This window comes from Triturus cristatus, chromosome 3_2 (genome assembly GCF_964204655.1).
Source record: "Triturus cristatus chromosome 3_2, aTriCri1.1, whole genome shotgun sequence".
In the NCBI taxonomy this organism is placed as follows: domain Eukaryota; kingdom Metazoa; phylum Chordata; class Amphibia; order Caudata; family Salamandridae; genus Triturus; species Triturus cristatus.
In genome coordinates this window covers 244,301,863-244,319,826 of record NC_140584.1, presented here as the reverse complement: position 1 = coordinate 244,319,826, position 17,964 = coordinate 244,301,863, and positions in this window count along the sequence as shown.

Below are 17,964 nucleotides of genomic sequence, written 5' to 3'. Positions count from 1 at the left end.
AGACAAGACCATTTCTACTAAGTTATGTCACTGTTGCTCTTTCGCCAAATGCTTGTGCACTTCAGGCTGCCTTGCACAATGCATACACCTTTGCAGCATAGTTCAAGCGTGTGTGTATGATGTGTAGTATAGGTATTTTACTAGAAGGGTACCCTTCCAGTACAAAATACTATGCTTAGACATAGTTTGAAACTTTTCTAATGGCACATTACAGTAGATATGAAAAGTTAGAAAAATTAGAAAGGTTCCGAGAAACAAAAAGATATATTTTATCCAAAGACCCCCATTAGGGCGAAAAAAGGGGAAACACGATTCTGGTTTAATGATAGCTGCCAAAAGGCTACGCGAAACCTGATAGAGGCCATTAAAGTCAAGGATAGAACCCTAAATAAACAAATGCGAGTGTTGTATAGAGAAAGTATCCAACAAGCAAAAAAAGTTCGGCAACTGGTTAGATGGGATGCTATAAAAACCACTCTATCCAGCAAAGACATGAAGGCACTTTGGTCCATAGTCAGCACAGGCAGCAGTGAAGGGAAGCCAGCATTAGAGCCAAACTTAGCAGCAGATGAATGAAAGACTCATTTCCAGGCTTTATATACCACTAAGGAGGCAGTTGGCCCAATTGAGGGACCTTCCATAACTTCTCTGGGAACTATTCACGAAGAGGCCCCTGCGATTAATTTGACTGAAGTTTTAACTGCAATAAGCCGGCTTCTCTTCGGCAAAGCACTGGTTCTGGATGAGTTACCAGGGGATCTCTTTCAGGCAGAACCAAAAATCTAGGGACCCTACTTATGGGTTCTATTTAACACTATAATGAAATGTATGGCGATACCTGAAACCTGGGCAGGGGCAAAAATTGTCCCCGTTTTTAAAAAGGGTTCACTCCTTTTACCCGCAAACTATTGGCCCATCAGCTTGATCGATGTTACCCCGAAACTGTTTGCATGGGTACTACTTGATCGCCTCCAGGTGTGGATGGAAGAGCATGAAATTCTGAGCCCATATCAAGCCGGATTCAGAAAAAACATTTCCACCATCGACCAAATATATAGACTTTGACTTTTATATTGGAAAATGGTGACAATAGAGGGTGGCAGTCTCTATTTAATATTTGTGGATCTGAAGACGGCCTTTGATTTGGTGCCCAGAGCTAAATTAAGGGGTGTACTCAGGGATCTGGGCATCCCCCGCCACCTCCTGAGCCTGCTAATGAGATTGCACAAAGTGAGGTATGGGAAATGTGGCGACCTAACCTCTCGACTTCCAGTTAACAGAGGTGTAAGGCAGGATTGCGTGCTTGCACCCACCCTGTTTTGTCTCTTTGTTAATGCATTGGTCGCCCAACTCACTCAAGTAAAGGATAACGATGCCCCGTAGATTCCAAATAGCAAGGTACCAGCAATGATGTTTGCAGATGACACCTTCTTACTGTCAAAGTCACCTATGGGTATTCAGAGGGTCTATAGCTAATGGAAAGGCAGCTGGGTTTCTGGAGAATTGCACTGCCCAGTCAAGTCACTATTCTTCTGAAATATTGCCCACCTCAGATTGCCAGCTGCCACTTGACCATAAAGTTAAACATTCATGCAAGGGGTATGAGAGGCAACATGTATAAACAGTAAATGACAAGGTCTATGTTTTGAAAAAATGAGTCCACGTTGCTGTTTATTGCCTTGGTGTGTCTTTATTGCAGAAATACTTAGTTTTCATAGATGCACAGCCAACGCCTTTTGCCCAGACATGGGCTTCTTCAGGGCAATATAAGGGTGCTGTACTCTCACCAGGGGAATAGCATAAGATCCGCAAATGTTTTGGTCCATGTCAGGACGTACAAAATGGTGAAGTTACCTTATATTGAAAAGGTAACTAATGGTCTATAAAGTGAGCGACAATATTTCTCTGTCTCTGCCGCGATGGTCCGTGTCAGAGGCAAGGGGTGTTTGTAAAAGCGATTTGTACGCGATCCGTGTCCGGTGGCGTCTGGTCCTGACACGGACCAGAACATTTGCGGATCTTATGCTATTCCCCTGGCGAGAGTACAGCACCCTTATATCGCCCTGAACAAGTCCATTTCTGGGCGAAAGCCCGTTGACTGTGCATCTATGAAAACCAAGCATTTCTGTAATAAAGACACACCAAGGCTACAAACAGCAGCGTGGACTCATTTTTTCAAAACATAGATCTTGAAATTTACTGTTTATACATGTTGCCTCTCATACCCCTTGCAGGGAGAATTCAGAGGGTCCTTGATAGCTTTGATAACTTCTGCAAATAGGGGGCTGGATAACCACAACACGCAAAGACTACATTTATGGCTTTCAACCCAGCCAATACATCACGACCTAACCCTAGTCTAGATGGAACAAGCTTGAGAAGGTGACGGTATTTGATTGCCTAGGTGTCTGGACTAGGGGCCGCAGATGGCCAAAGCAAGTCGCAAGTTGGCCCAGACTTTGGGGGAAATTGCAAAATTGTATGAAAACTCCTCCTGCAAGCTAACTGGGCCAATAACAGAGATTTACAAAGTGCAAGCTAGGGGTGCAACAATGTATGGGGCTGAAATATGGGGTTATTGTTGGTCTGGGAGTTTGAGTAAAATAGAGAGCAATGTTATGAGGCAGTTGCTGGGCCTGCCACCTAATACCCCTCTTACCCCCCTATGGCTGGACCTAGGAATTAGACCAATTGGGGATGAGATTGTTCTTAGACCTCTAACCTTTAGCTGCAGACTGTGGGTGATCCCGGAGCTGGCCGTTTTTTCGGTCAGAATTATAAGAGTTATTGAGTTTTCCGGGTGTAGGTAAAATACCATGGTTTGCACATGTAATGAATGAATGTTGCAGGCTGGGAAAACCAAGTTTATGGAGCAACCCAGAGGAATCTTGCCCCGTAATTTCACGTTCAGAATTGGTAAAATCATATAGGATGCATTAACTTGCAGATAACTAGGTGAGTTCGGCATTAGGACATCAGACAGCCAAATTCTTGAAACTCAAAGATAATTATACATTAGAGTCTTTCCTGGATGATATCCAACCAACCCTGGCAAGGAAATTGTATGTTCAGTTTAGATTTGGGATGTTCCCGCTTTTTGCTTTCACTAACAAATGGTCAAAAACTACATCTCAAGGGCGCCCTGCCTGCAACTATGAGGAAGTGTCAGACCTCCACCTCTTTTTCTTTTGCCCTGGCTATAAATTAGCAAGACAGCGCTGGCTTATCCAACTGTGCAGGAATTTAGGGTTTGTCCACTGCGAGGAGGCATTTGGAGTCCTGAAGTACGAGACTTTTATGCCCATTGGTTTTGCTGTATCTCAGTTTCTCACCTCGATGTGGCGCACGCGCAGGATGATCCTAAACTCATTGTCGTGGCTTTAAAGTATATAATGTCTGTATATTTTTAACTGTTTTATTCAAATCTTTTTTATTTCTTTTAAAGTTTTACATCAAGTTCATTGATGGAATGAGTTTTTATTTGACAAATTGCATGTACAGTTGTTTATGACCCATGTGGCTTCCACAAACAGGGAAACAGCTGGATATGAGTGGGCTGTTGATTTGAACTGTCTGGTCTTGCCACTTTGTGAACCTTGTGATGCACTTTAACAATGTTAATTTATTAATTGGTATAGCTATTTATGGTGATGTTTTACAGTACATGGTTTTCAGTCCAATAATGTTTTGTGTATGCATATTTACGATCCATAACAACCCAAATAAAGTTTGTTGGATTGGATTGGAAACAAAAATGTTGCTCAAACCATACCCCTACCTCAGGGAAGGGTACATATTGCCCCTAAGCTTTGTCTGTCTTTTATAATAGATAGGGTTTTCATCAAAATCCTTGTGTAGTTACATGGAACACCCATGTGCAACTCCTGGCATTGTCCTCTTGATGCAAAATAGCACCAGTCACTACTTTATGCTTCTTTACGACTATTTTCCAGTGCAAATTGTGAATTGCTCTGGCAAGCAAATCCTAATTCAAGACTTTGTGCTGGTCTACATCACTTTTTGTGGCAATGAACCAGAGCAAAGCACTAATACATCTGTCCCCTTATGTGCTCAAGTCCCATCAGGCATTTTGAGATGAGGCATTATTTCACTAATGTGTTTGATCATTTTTGTTTGCATGTTTTGGGCATTTGAGTGGAGACAATGAATTGTGCCATACTCACTGGCCTCTTGAAGAGATAACAAAGCACAGATAATGAGTGCAAGATAGTAGTGTTACCAATCTGCTGTCCAGGATGTATAGATGCACGGAAAGGAGCTTCGTACATTCAGCTTGAACATATCATTCCTATCCTGCTATTAACAAGGTTGTGCTCATTTGTCGTCTAAAAAAACACGGTTCATTATGCTACGCCAGAGTGCTGATAGTGTGGTGGGGGGCAGGGCTTGTAACGTAAGCTGATTATCACTTGGAAAGTGACTTTCAAATGAAGTGGAGGGGCAACATTTTTCGTGCGATGAACATGAAATTGACCTGCCATCTTGTTCCTAGTAAGTGGCTGGGTTGGGTCTCAAGTCATGTAATAACAATAATAATAATAATAACAACAACAATAATAATAATAATAATAAGAACAATAACAACAATAATAATAATAACACAAGCTTTCACAAAAACTGAATCCTGGCAAACAATTTTGTAAATTTACTTACAACCCTTTCTATGTAAGAATTGTACCCTAACCATAGAGCATGGAGCTTATGAATCACATAGCTTTTCTTGTTTTGCCTCATAAATATATATCCAAATGACATCTTATTTCTGATGTGTGCTTTAGGATGTCTGTTTGATTTTTTTTTCTCAAAACAATGTCTAGTGAGCAATGAGATTAAATATTGGTCTTGGTAAAGGATCTCCCGAGGGGCACTATATCAATATACACATGTGGGTTTCAACATTTTAAACTTAAAGTCTACTTTCTGTATTTTGCTCGCTTTAATTTACCCCTCAGTCTTAAAAAGTAATAATTCATTTTTGAATTTGCTTTCTTTTGGCACCTTATCCTGATGTTGGAATAGCTGCCAAAATGAATCTCTGATGTTTGTAACCTGTGTTAAATTTGCGGATGACAGCTGCTCCTGTGCTAATTATGAACGATCCATGTCACTGTTTCTGCTGAGCAGAAAACTAAATATGCGCAAGCGAAATATTGCTTTATGAAATTGCACTGAATAAAAATCGTATTCAATTAAAATGTTTGCTTTCTGAATAATAAAAAAAAACTGAATTTGGGACTAGTTAGAAAGACAGGAGAGTGAATGGAAGTATGGATGAATGGACGGACTGACGGAGAGAACAGCAGATGGATAGACAGAAAGAGATATGGATTGGAAGCTGTCATTTAATTCAGTAAAGCCATATGTAAAGTGGTAAAACTGAAGTTGAAGCAGATTTTCCCTCTTGCAGTTGCTGGTAGACCAATCCAAGCCGTAAGATCCAGCCCTGAAGCGATTTTTAATTATATTGCTTTACACAACATAGTGCGATTTGTCAATTGGACAATGTGGATACATGCTTGAGTCCCTTTCAGGGCAAATCGGTGCCAATATATAAAGGGTGAGATTTCCAGGGTAAAAAAAAAAAAAACCTATGCATTTATTTGTAGTAACCAAGTAAAATTGCCCTAAAAAAGATGTGTGGCACAGAACCATGTTATGTTGCAAATTGTCTGTGAACGAAAGCAGTTGATCTACTTTTTTGACATGCCTTCTAAGAGAGACTTGCAGTGATCTGTTTCAACTCCCAAAATTTCACTTGTAATTGCAGCAAATGTGTCTTTAAAGTTCGGTTTTTGGCTGCAAATAGAGAACCGCATGCCATTCCAGGAGGGGCTCTGCCACATTCATGGGGTGCAGGCGAGCAGGCTGCAATCAGGGTTCTGCTCTTTGTTTGGGAAGTAGTACAGCAAGATGGTTGAGACAGTGAGGCTTGGCATCTTCAGTAACCTAAAATAAAAACCTAAAGTAAAAAAACATTTTTTGTATTATGCAATAATAATAAGCTTTTAAAGTGATGTGCAGAATTAATTAAAAGTAATTACAATATATTATTTTTATTTCATTGTTATATCAATTGATAAACTAAAAAAGTTCGTGAAATTCTATATAATTAAACAATAAATATGTGCTATTTCATATTTTATCATTAAATTATAATCATTTATATTTTAAGTACTTTAAATCATTTCATTTAATGTAACATTATTTACTATGGAGTTTAAATGTAAGACCCTAACCATTGTTTTCTGTTAAAGAGTGTTGCCAGTGGGTGGCCATATGTGGCGCTGGAATTACTTTAGTTCTGAGCTGGAGTAATTTGCTACTGTATTGGGCCCTGTTTTTTACTGGAGTTACTTTAGAAGTACACTTTGTGAATAGCAATGAGCTTACTCTTTTGTGGATGGGTGTTCGATCCTCCTTAAACCCCCTCCATGAATCTGCCTAACCCCAGTCTGATGCCTCCTGAATCCACTTTGTTTACTCATGGATATTCTAGATTTTCCAGTCACTCCCTTCTGTCACTCCCAGGTTTACTACTAAAACGTATAATAACATTTTTGGAGACTTGCAGTTGGGGAGGTCTTTGCACAAAAAAAGATATGAAAGGCGGAGTTATAAACTCCACACCTAGGTTTGCTAATAGCATTTTGTAGTAAATTTATAGCACTATTCTTGTACTACAAAAACGTCTTCATGGAAGTTCTAAAGATAGCCCTGTCTGCTTCCTCACTTCAATGTCTTCATCATCAATCTTCAATCACAGGAATGAAGGCAATACACTTTTGTTGTCCGGGGAACTATCTTCACGTCAATCATACGGATGCCCAAAATGGATCCCTGGCTTCAGTGTTCACACTTGCACACAGAGACTCCTACTACCATACATGTGTTACATGTTCTCTCACACATGACTAATCCCAATAACCAACAATAACCAAAAACTGCTGGATTAACTACTAACCTTTGGTTTTGGAGCAGCATGGTGCCCACTGTAAAGCACTTCAATGACTTGTCAGGGGCAGTAAGCACTATGTATAAATGCAATTACAATATAATACATCAGAATGTTCAGAAGGAACCTGATGCACACGATACAGATCTTTACAGACTGTTGTACTGTGTTATGCATTTGGGGGTCAAAGTGGCAATTACTGCTGCGGGCAGCCAAAAGGTCTGTTTTAATCTTATGAACAGCAGGATGGAATAACTGCCAGGAGAGCTCTCGGAATGATCAATTGACGGATAAAGGTGTATACAAATATTAGAATTTTCTTACACTGTTCTCTTAAAGAGTCATATTTATTATACAGCTCTAAAGATTCAACTGTAAATCTGTCATATTCTACATATTGTTTCCTTTCACTTTCCTTTGACATTTCTTAACTAACTTTCCTCTTGCAGTAGACATGTTCCTTTCATAAAGAAATCTGACAAACATTTCTCTCCTCTAAAAGTAAGCAAAGTTCCATTCTTGGAGATGAGGTGCACTAATGTTCTAAAAAATATATTGAGAACAAAGTGAATCTTTTGTGAGTTATTTCAGATCCAGTAAGTCACAAAATGGCTCAGTATCAATGGCATGAAAGTTGACATCCCAGGAATTAGATTCTGGCTTCGGAAGAGTCAGCCAAGAACCACAGATTACTCTTTCAAAGACTAATGATAGCTGCGATAATCCATAGTAAATCGCCAATGGGAACATGGTCAATTCTAGGATCTGTTTTAAAAATGTTTCTTTCTTATTTACGAACCAACGTAATTTTTGTTTTGCTTTTACATTTAATAACCAGTCTCAAATGAAAAGGCGTGTTCCCACTGTTGGCACCAAAAGGAATATTGTTCAAGGCAATTCATATCTGTGTCCTATTTTTCTTGGTGTCATTGTACTGGGCATACAGACAGCAGTTTCCCTTCACCACTCTCTACTAGCCAGACACGTTTTCCATCTCAAGCCAGGGGAGTGTGGAACACCCCTGTTCTTCAAATGTCCCAGCATCTAGTATGTATACAATTGATGTAATACATTTTTGTTCTGATACATGAATTATACTTTAATAATTACAGTATTTGGAGTTTCTAAAACGATTACATTGAGCGTTGCAAATTAGTCTTTTCATGTTTCTCTTTTCATTGTTGTCCCATCCCATAATCAAACTTAAGTGAATTTTAAAGTCACACTCTTGTTGGTGTATTAAAGTTCGTAATACCCTTTCTGATGTGGGGGGATTCCGGGGGCTTACAGTGTGGAATAGAAACACCCAACCCTGATTAAAGGTAAGGTTAGGTATTTATACCAAGAAAGAACTACCAAGAAACTAGCAAGCCACTTTAACCAAGTACTGGTGAGAGAAACAAAAAACATTCTTCTCCTTTTATTGAGGTGGATGGCTCAGAAGGTATAGCCCAGCCTGCAGCTCTGCTGATAGACTTAGTCCCGAGTGGCTCATTGAAGCAACGTCTTGGGGTACTCAAATGAAATGCTGCCAATACTTGAGAAGAGCTTGACAATTGCTAGAGAGTTGAAATCAGAAGACACAAATCGAACCATCATCTAAGCTCTCTTTGTGACTCAATGGAGAAAAATAGACTGAGGCTCCTCTTCTATCTATATTTCAATCTATCTCTTCCTATCAATTTATACACACAGTACACATATTTGACCAGATATACAGGCCCTTGACATGCATATTCACCAATTCCAGGTTTGATTGCCACATTCATTTTCAGAGGCCAGAGACCACAGAGGAAGCTGTTCTGGTCTGTTGGGTGCACTTGTTTGGGTAGCTATCAAGCCTTACTAATGTCATAGTGACATATCCGTAGATGTTCATCCTGAATACAGTGCATGTTGGCTTAGACTAGAGTGAATTCTTGGTCGCTACCAGGTTCAACCCAAAGCACTCATATCCAGTTCTTCTCCCTGTTCTGGCTTCACTCATGAAATTTCCTATTCTGATAATGCCATTGAACTGGTGCGTCTTAACTTTGTTGGGAGCCACCCTTTAGTTATAGTTAGGATTGCCAAAGATAAGAATTCCTGTAATATTTGCTTGCTAATAACTTTGCCGCTATTTATTGAATTTCCATGAAACTTTGCAAACCTATAGCTATTTCTGCATTGGCGGAGAATGCAAAGTTTCACTGAGATTTATGAAGGGTGTGCAAAGAAAAAAGGGGGTCCCAAATCAAGTTTTTCCACCAGTGCACTGTCCATAGACTTTGTACTCAGATGTAACATGAAAATGAGTAGTCAGATCTGAATGGATGGTATATAGTTTATGATGTGTAGATGGTAATTGAGGTAATTAAGGTAAGCAGTTTCAAAGTTATAAAGCTCTAAAACGTAGTTATATATTAGGCCGCTGTATTTAGCGGTAATTTTACCGTTGATTTAGCAGCACTTGCTGATGACAAGGCAGTATATGATTGGCTAATTGCTGCCTTCACAATAGTAAAAGGCAGCCATGTTGTTTTTATCATACTTTGCCTGTGGTCTGGGTTAGGGCCTTTGATAAAGATAATTTGCAGGTTTTATGTTTCTATTTATTTTTTAAAAATTCATGCCACAGTACTACTTTGGAAGTAATGCAGAATTTCAAAGAAATTGTTCTTTAAATTAAAAGCGTAATTTTTTTTTAAATACACTGAACTACACTCTATTTCACAAATAGTCTGTACTACAGTATATTTTCAATTTTTGCATATTTACTTTTAAAAAAGTTGATTAACCCAAAACTGCAGTAATACTTAGAAAGTACTGCACTACCGAAAAAAAGTTACAAATAATGTATTTGAGATGTCATCAGTGATGTCATGAGTGATGCCACTGACCATGTCATGAGTGATGTAATATGTGACGTCATCAGCAGTGCATTGCGGGCGCGCGAGTTATAGTTAGCTGGACTAACTATAACAGGGGAATTTCAATGGTTCTGTACGAGTGAAAAGTCCAGCTAACTATAATAACCCTGAAACCTATGGTTTTTTCAGTGAATTGCTAAGATTTTTTAAATGCTAATTCCTAACTATAACGTGCCTGAAACCTATGGTTTTTTCAGTGAATTTCAAAGGTTTTTTAAATGCTAATTTCTAACTATGCCTACAGAGATAGGACATGTGAAGAAAGAAGAAAAAATGCACAGAAAGAAAAAAAGAAATGCAGAAATAAGCAACAGAAGTCCTCAAAGACGAAGAAAAGTGCAGGAAGAAGGATAACGTGCAGAAAGAACAAACAGAAGAGCAGAAATAAGCCTTGTTGCAAAAACCTCCTGTACCCTCAACTTTTTCAGACGGATACTGGTGGTAACTGAGTCTGACTAACCAGTCCTAGAGCGAGTGCTATGTTAAAAGACACTTAGAATACAGTGAAAACACCTACATACACTAGGGAACACTATGCGTTGGGGTCCCCCTGTGATTAGCATGACCTACTCTGTAAGCCCCTAGTATATAATAGGGCAGGGGGATTAAAACTACCTCTTAAAATGCGCCACAGGGCGTATTAGCACACGTCACCTCAGACCCCGTCCCCTCCCTTCCCCACTATGTAAACACGCCCTGTGGCCGTTTTAAGTTGGGAGATTAAGTCCCCTTGAATCCTGAGGGTCCCTAGGGTCCAACTAGACCACTAGGTACCTCCAGTAAGCACCACAGAGCTGTGTTGCAGAGAGATGTAAAAAGGGGCACGGCCTAGACCACCTCTCTGCAATGCAGCCCAGTGGCGCTTACTGGAAGCACCTGGTGGTCTAGTTGGCCTCCAGGGTCCCTCAGGATTGATGGTGTATTATTTCCCCAACTTAAAATGCGCCACAGGGCGTGTTTGCACACGTTAACTCAGGCCCCGTCCCCTCCCTTCACCACTGTGTAAACACGCCCTGTGGCCGTTTTTTGATGGGAGATTAAGTCCATTTGAATCCTGAGGGTCCCTAGGAGCAAAATAGCCCACTAGGTATGTCCAGTGAGCGCCATTGCAGAGAGGTGTAAAAAGGGGCACGGCCTGCACCACCTCTCTGCAACGCAGCGCAGTGGTGCTTACTGGAAGCACCTGGTGGGCTAGTTGGCCCCCAGGGTCCCTCAGGATTGAAAGGGTGTTATTTCCCCAACTTAAAACGTGCCACAGGGCGTGTTTGCACACGGCACCTCAGGCCCCGTCCCCTCCCTTCACCACTGTGTAAACGCACCCTGTGGCCGTTCTAAGTTGAGAGATTAAGTCCCCTTGAATCCTAAGGGGTCCCTAGGGTCAAACTAGCCCACTAGGTACCTCCAGTAAGCGCCACAGAGCTGCGTTGCAGAGAGGTGTAAAAAGGGGTGTGGCCTCAGAACACCTGTCTGCAACGCAGCTCCCTGGTGCATACTGGAGATACCTGTTGGGCTAGTTGGCCCTCAGGGACCCTCAGTATTGAAGGGGAATTAATTCCCCAACTTACAACTCGCCAGGGGGCGCGTATGCAGAGTGCTGCAAGGAGGGGGCGTGGCTCCGGCGCTATGCCGTTCTTTTATTTATTTTATTTCTTTAAGAAGGGGCGCTGTGTGGCCCCCCTTTTTTCTAATTTATTGGCCCTGGGGACCCCATCCCCCAGGGCCTGCCTCCTAATTATTATTTTTTTTGTAAACATTTTTTGGAAGGGGCCGCGTGGCCCCCCTCCCAAGGCTTTAATCGGCCCCAGGGACCCCAACCCCCGGGGCATGGCCTTTTTAAAAATTTTAATCTTTAGGAGGGGGGCTGCGTTGCCCCCCTCCTCAGGCCACTTATGGCCCCGAGGACCCCATCACCCGGGCTGGCCATTGTTTTTTATAATGTTATTTTTTAATATATTTATAGAAACACCTAGGACATGCTGGACAAACCGTACGTGTCTATCACCATGACGATTTGCGTGATATTCATTAAAAGGCGACTATGCATACAATTAATCCACGTGGAATGTATTTACACCGCTAGTGAAGCTCTGACGTGTCTGACGCCCTACCGTGCCTAATCCCGGCGCCCCCGCCGGTGGGTACTCTCCAAGTAGACACCCTTGTTGTTTATTTATACAAACATGGGTAGCTATTGACAGGCACATTTAATACACACGCACACCAAGCCATTCAAAGGGGATTCGACAAAAAATAAACCAAAACTATGCAAGAAACCCCCCTCACGGTTAATAAAACACACATCCACCGCCAGATGTGTAATACTTTTTACTTTACTCTCTGGAAAGGAGACGAACCTCACTTGAGAGTGACAGCGCGCTCCTAGCTGAGCCCAATGCTGTGTTACACCCACCAGTGCCTGCCGAGTGCCACACACCTCTGTGTTGTATTCCACCAGCTAGTGCGTATGCTATGACACTCTAGCCCATGTGCACTGTAACACCACCCCGTGAATATGTCATGCCACACTTGCCTTCGCACGGGTTATATTGCCCCATCTAACATGCCTTCCTCAATGCCTATGTTATAACGCACAGCGCTATGCCATACATATTACAATCTGGGATCCATATTTTTGTCACAGTGCATATGAAATGTTACACTCCCCAGCACATATTTTATATTACAACTTTAGAGACTAGTTAGGTGACACAACACTGCCCTGTGCATATTACACTCCAAGGCGCATATCGCATAGCACGCGCTAGTGCCTGCGCTATCTCGCGCTCTCCTATGAATCTGTCATTGCGCACAATGTATTGCATATTATATTTCATGTCCGGTTCATCTGATATCACACTTTTTGGTGCATAGTTTATACAATACACTATATCTAGTTTTCATTTTCAATCGTGCTCTCAGGACTATGTTCTATATAACACTTTGTTCACCTACCCTTTTCACAGGCATTACATTTTGCGATGGGGGGTGAAGGGTCAGGGGGTGTTTCTGCCAAGTGAGCCCGGAGTCACAGTCACAAAAGTCCTCTTCTTCCTGAATAAAAGTGAGATTATGCTGAATACTTGTTCATATTTTAAGTAGTTCGCACAGACACACATTTTAAAAACAATAAAGTTCCTAATACCCACCTTCTCTGAACAGTTAACTTGCTGCCCCATCCCCCTCCTCCCTATCCTCTGTTGTATGAATCCATGGACTAGCCTCCTCCCTCCTGCCATGCATGGTCTAATGTGCTGCCACTGCCCTCCATTTAGCATGATGTACCAGTCCACTCCTCCTGCCCTCCATTGCCCAATTCTATGGCCCATCATTGACCTCCTGCTTTGCCTCTGTGCTTAGCTTGCTGCCCCTATTCTCCTTCCCCCTGCCCTACTATGTCTATGTGCATGCCCCTGCTCCATCCTTTTTGCCCTCCATGTTCCATGGACCTGCCACTCCTATCTACTCTGAGTGTTCTGTTGAGCTGCCACTCCCCTCCCACCTGCCTAGCATTGTCAGATGACTGTAACCTGTGCCTGCCACCTCCACCTTGCCTGTCCACATGCCATGCCCCTATCCCCTTCCTCCTGTTCTCCATGGTCCATTTTACTGCCACACCCTTCTGCCCTCCCTGGTCTGTTGTGCTGCAACTGCTCCTCCTGCCTGCCCTGTGCGGTCTGTTGTGAGGCCGCTTCCCCTGAACTCTCTTGTCTGTGCCAAGGTCCTGACCCTCCCTTCTATCCTCCATGGTCCTTTGTGCATGCCCCTGCACTCTCCTTCTTGCCCATCATAGCCATTGTGCTGCCACTAACCCTCCCGCTTGCCATGCATGGTCTTCTGGGCTGCCACGGCCCCTCTCACCTTCCCTGTGTGGTCAGCTAGCTGCCCCTGACCCCCTCCAACCTTCCCTCCATGGTCTGTGTGTATGCCATCATAGGCTCACTGTTGCTCTCCATGGTGTGTCTTGTTTCTAGTGCCCATCCTGCCTGACCTCCATGGTCATCTTGCTGCTCCTGCCCTGCCCCCTTGCCCCCAGCCCTATGTTTCCATGTGCAGACCCCTATTCCCTCCCTCCTGGCTTGTCTGTTCCATTGTAATGCCCCTGATCTGTCCCTCCTGCCCTTTATGGTCTGTTATGCTGCAGCTTTCTCTCCTGTCTGTCCATTATGGTCAGCTAGCTACAATTGCCTCTTTCCCCTCTGTTCTCTGTTGTCCATGTGCATGGTCCTGTCCCCTCCCTATTGCTTTCTATGGATTGTTGTGCTGCACTCCCGTCCCGCATGCCCTGTGTAGTGTATTGTGCTGCTGCAAACCCTGATGCCTGCCCTGCAGGGTCAGTTTGGTGCACCTCTCCATGTCCCTCCTGTCCTCTGTTATCCAAGTCCATGTCCCTACCCCAATTCCTCCTGCCTTCCATGATCCAATGTACCATACTTGCGAACATTTTGAACTTGTTAAGAGGGAGATTTTGGAAACAAACGGGGGTATTGATTTTCCCCTTTGAGTTACATTGAAAAAGAGGAGATTGTAGACAGGAGACAGATCAAATAAAGCCCATTTGAGCTTAAAAACATTGGACGTTTCCTGGCTGAAACGGGTCTGTTGGCATGTATGGTTGTACTACCACTGCCTCTTCCTTCTGCCCACAATGGTCTATTATATTGCCACAGCCTCTCTTGCCAGTCCTGTATTGTTGGTTTGTTGCCCCTGCCCCCCTTTCCACTGCCCTCCATAGTCTGTTGTGCTGCCACGGCCCTTCCTGCCTGCCCAGTGTGGTCAAATTGTTGCTTCTGCATCCTCCTACCTGCCTTCAATTTGTGGAACGCCTGACGTCATCTTGATGTAATCAAAACTGTAATACCTAGAGCATTTTCTTTAGAAATTACATATATGAGAGGGTCTTATTTGCATCAAAATTATGGTTAGTGCTCTGAAAAACTAAAATGAGGACATATTTTCTGAGTTTTCAAATAGCGACAAAGCACTTTTAAATTATTTGTTATGTTTATGTTTTTTTATCCAGTTGACCACTTGATTAAATGTTGCACTTAGGGGAGAGGATGTGGCGTTACTTCCAGAACTGCAGACTTTGCAACTGGGGAACCAGGTTGGAGTTTCTGCTTCAGCTCAACATTCTGTGATTCTGGTCAAATCACTCAATGTCCCCATGTCTACAACCAAAATGAATTGTGTGATGCAATGCTCATGTAAAGCACTCCAATACCTGACAAGTCTGCACTATATAAAACTGCAAAAAAACAAAAAAAAAGTGTTTTGCACACTTCTGTCATTGGGCTATACTTGGGCTACATCTGGGTGATATTTGAGCTACATTTGGGCTCTTTTGACTCTGGTGGCCAGCACTAATCATACTTTCTATGGCAAAATGAACCCCCTCAGTTTGTTCCTTTGCAAGTTAAATGTTTTAAGTGCTACCACTTTATTCCAATCAAGATGGGTTCAGGTGTGCCATACTTTTGTCATAAGTAAGACTGTTAGCGCTCTAGTTGTTCTTTAAAACACTCTGGGACATTCTGTCATTGGGCTATACTTGGGCTACATCTGGGTGATATTTGTGCTACATTTGGGCTCTTTTGTCTCTGGTGGCAATCTTGGGAGACTTATTTGTTATGAAGTTTCCTAATTTCCTCATTTACTACAGTCTCCTCAGTAGGAATACTTTCAGGATTTGACTTTGATTCCATCAAGAAGGCATTCAGATGTGTCACACATTTGCCATAAATTCAGAATGTTAGCACTCTAGTTGCTCATTAGATCACTGTAGTAAAGCTACTGCTCACCAGGGAAGTCTGCTGCTGGTATTGAAAGTGCATGTTTCAGTCTGCATGTCAGAATATTTTAATGAAATAGAAGAGGATTTGAGAAGTCACTCAAAATGTGCCCTAATTTTTCTTTCTGCAGCACTAATCATACTTACTATGGCAACATGAACCCTCTCATTTTGTTCCTTTTTAAATTAAATGTTTTAAGAGTTACCACTTTATTCCAATCAAGATGGCTTCAGGTGTGCCATACGTTTATCTCATAAGTAGGACTGTTAGCGCTCTAGTTGTTCTTTGGAACACTGTGGGAAGCTGCAGTAGAACACAAAGGAATCAATTGACAGTCTATGCCCTTGTTGGATGTACATGTTTTACTGAGAATGTCAGACTTCATTCTCACATGACTGAGAAAGATAATGTGAATTTACAGAAAATATGCTCTCAGTTTAGCTTATAGATCACCTTCCAAACCTCTGTGGGAAAAGCATGAGAAAATAGTTTTCTCTCGAACATGATTCATGATATCCCAGCAGAAGGCTTTTTCACATGGTAAAATCACCTTAGAACATACCACAATTCCTAAAATGAGTATGGTACCATCAACACATGCTTTATAATGTAAATAAAGTCTTAAAACCTTCTATTAACTGCAATGCTTTTTTATGAGGTGCTATCATGTATATTGGTCCCAAGATGGCTGCCAATACTTCTTGGATGAAATGCTGACAGCCAATCGGATCTCACAATGAGATGTGTGGTTAGGCTCCGCCCAGATATATATGTGAATTTACTTTTGATTTTCTCAGGAACTACTGAACGGATTTACACCATTTAAGCAAAATGCATGACTCTGAACCAAGGTCTACCTTTCTGCCAAATTTGGTGTTATTCCGTTCAGCAGTTTGGGCTGTAGCTGCGGCTAAAGGTCCTATGGGAAATTGCATGGGGAAAATACGTTGTGGGACCCCCTTTTTTCTCAGCCCCCACTACACGAATCATCCCGAGACTTTCAGGATAGGAGCGGACCGGAGCTGGCCAAAAGTTTGGAAACTTTCACGAAGATTCGTCAATGGGCGCCAAAGTTATTCCAAATAGAATGTTGCGGATTTCCTATGGAAAATAGGTCCTAACTATAACTACCTACTGGCGACCGCCAGTAGGTAATATATATATATATATATATATATTATCTACTGGCGGTCGCCAGTAGATAGTTATAGTTAGGATCGTGTTTCCATAGGAAATCCGCAACATTCTATTTGGAATAACTTTGGCGCCGATTGATGAATCCTCACGAAATTTTAAAAATAGGTGGGGCGCTCCGCTCCGCTCCTTCCCTGAGAGTCTCGGGGGGATTCGTCAAGCGGGGGCTGAGAAAAAAGGGGGGTCCCAAAACGCGTTTTCCCCATGCATTTTTCCATAGGACCTTTAGTCCAAGCTACAGCCCGAACGGCTGAACAGAATTACTTGACATTTGGCAGAGAGGTAGTCCTCAGGTCAGGGATGTGCCTTTTGCAGGTCTGGTGTAAATCTGTTCAGTATTTCCTGAGAAAATAGCATTTAAAAGCACATATATATCTATAAGCGCGCACCGTGCGCGTACGGTAAAACTTACCGTACGCGCACGCTGCCGTGCGCAAGCTCGATTCTGATTGGTTGTTAGATCTTAGTAAACATTCGAATCGGTTGAAACCAGGAAGTGCCGGCCACCATTTTGTCTCTCGCAGTCTGAGGGGGTGAAAAACAAAGGTGGAGATCGTGAAAAGGGGGCAGGGTGGACAGTTCCTGACCCCCTAGCCTTTGTCAGGAGGTCCCACCCATAAGGACCCCCAAGGGCCAAAATTTCCTTTAATTTTTTTGCCAAAAATCGCGGAGTACGCGTAGCGTGCGTGTACGGTAGAAACAGAAAAATTCTGCGAACTGCGTAACGTGGGCACGCGGTGCGCGAAGTGCACCGTGCGCCCACAGCGCGCGCACCGTGCGCGAAGCGCGCACCGTGCGCGTACGGTACGCGCACGGTGAAAAACCTTAAAATATTTTTTTCAAAAATACATAACTTAGCATTTAAAAAAACATACAAATTCACTGAAAAAACCATAGGTTTCACACACGTTATAGTTAGGAATTAGCATTTAAAAAACCTTGAAAATTCACTTAAAAAACCATAGCTTTCACACATGTTATAGTTAGCTGGACATTTCACTCATGAAAAACCATTGAAATTCCCCCGTTATAGTTAGTGCAGGCAACTATAACTCACGCAACCGCAATCCTCTGCTGATGACGTCAGATATTACATCAC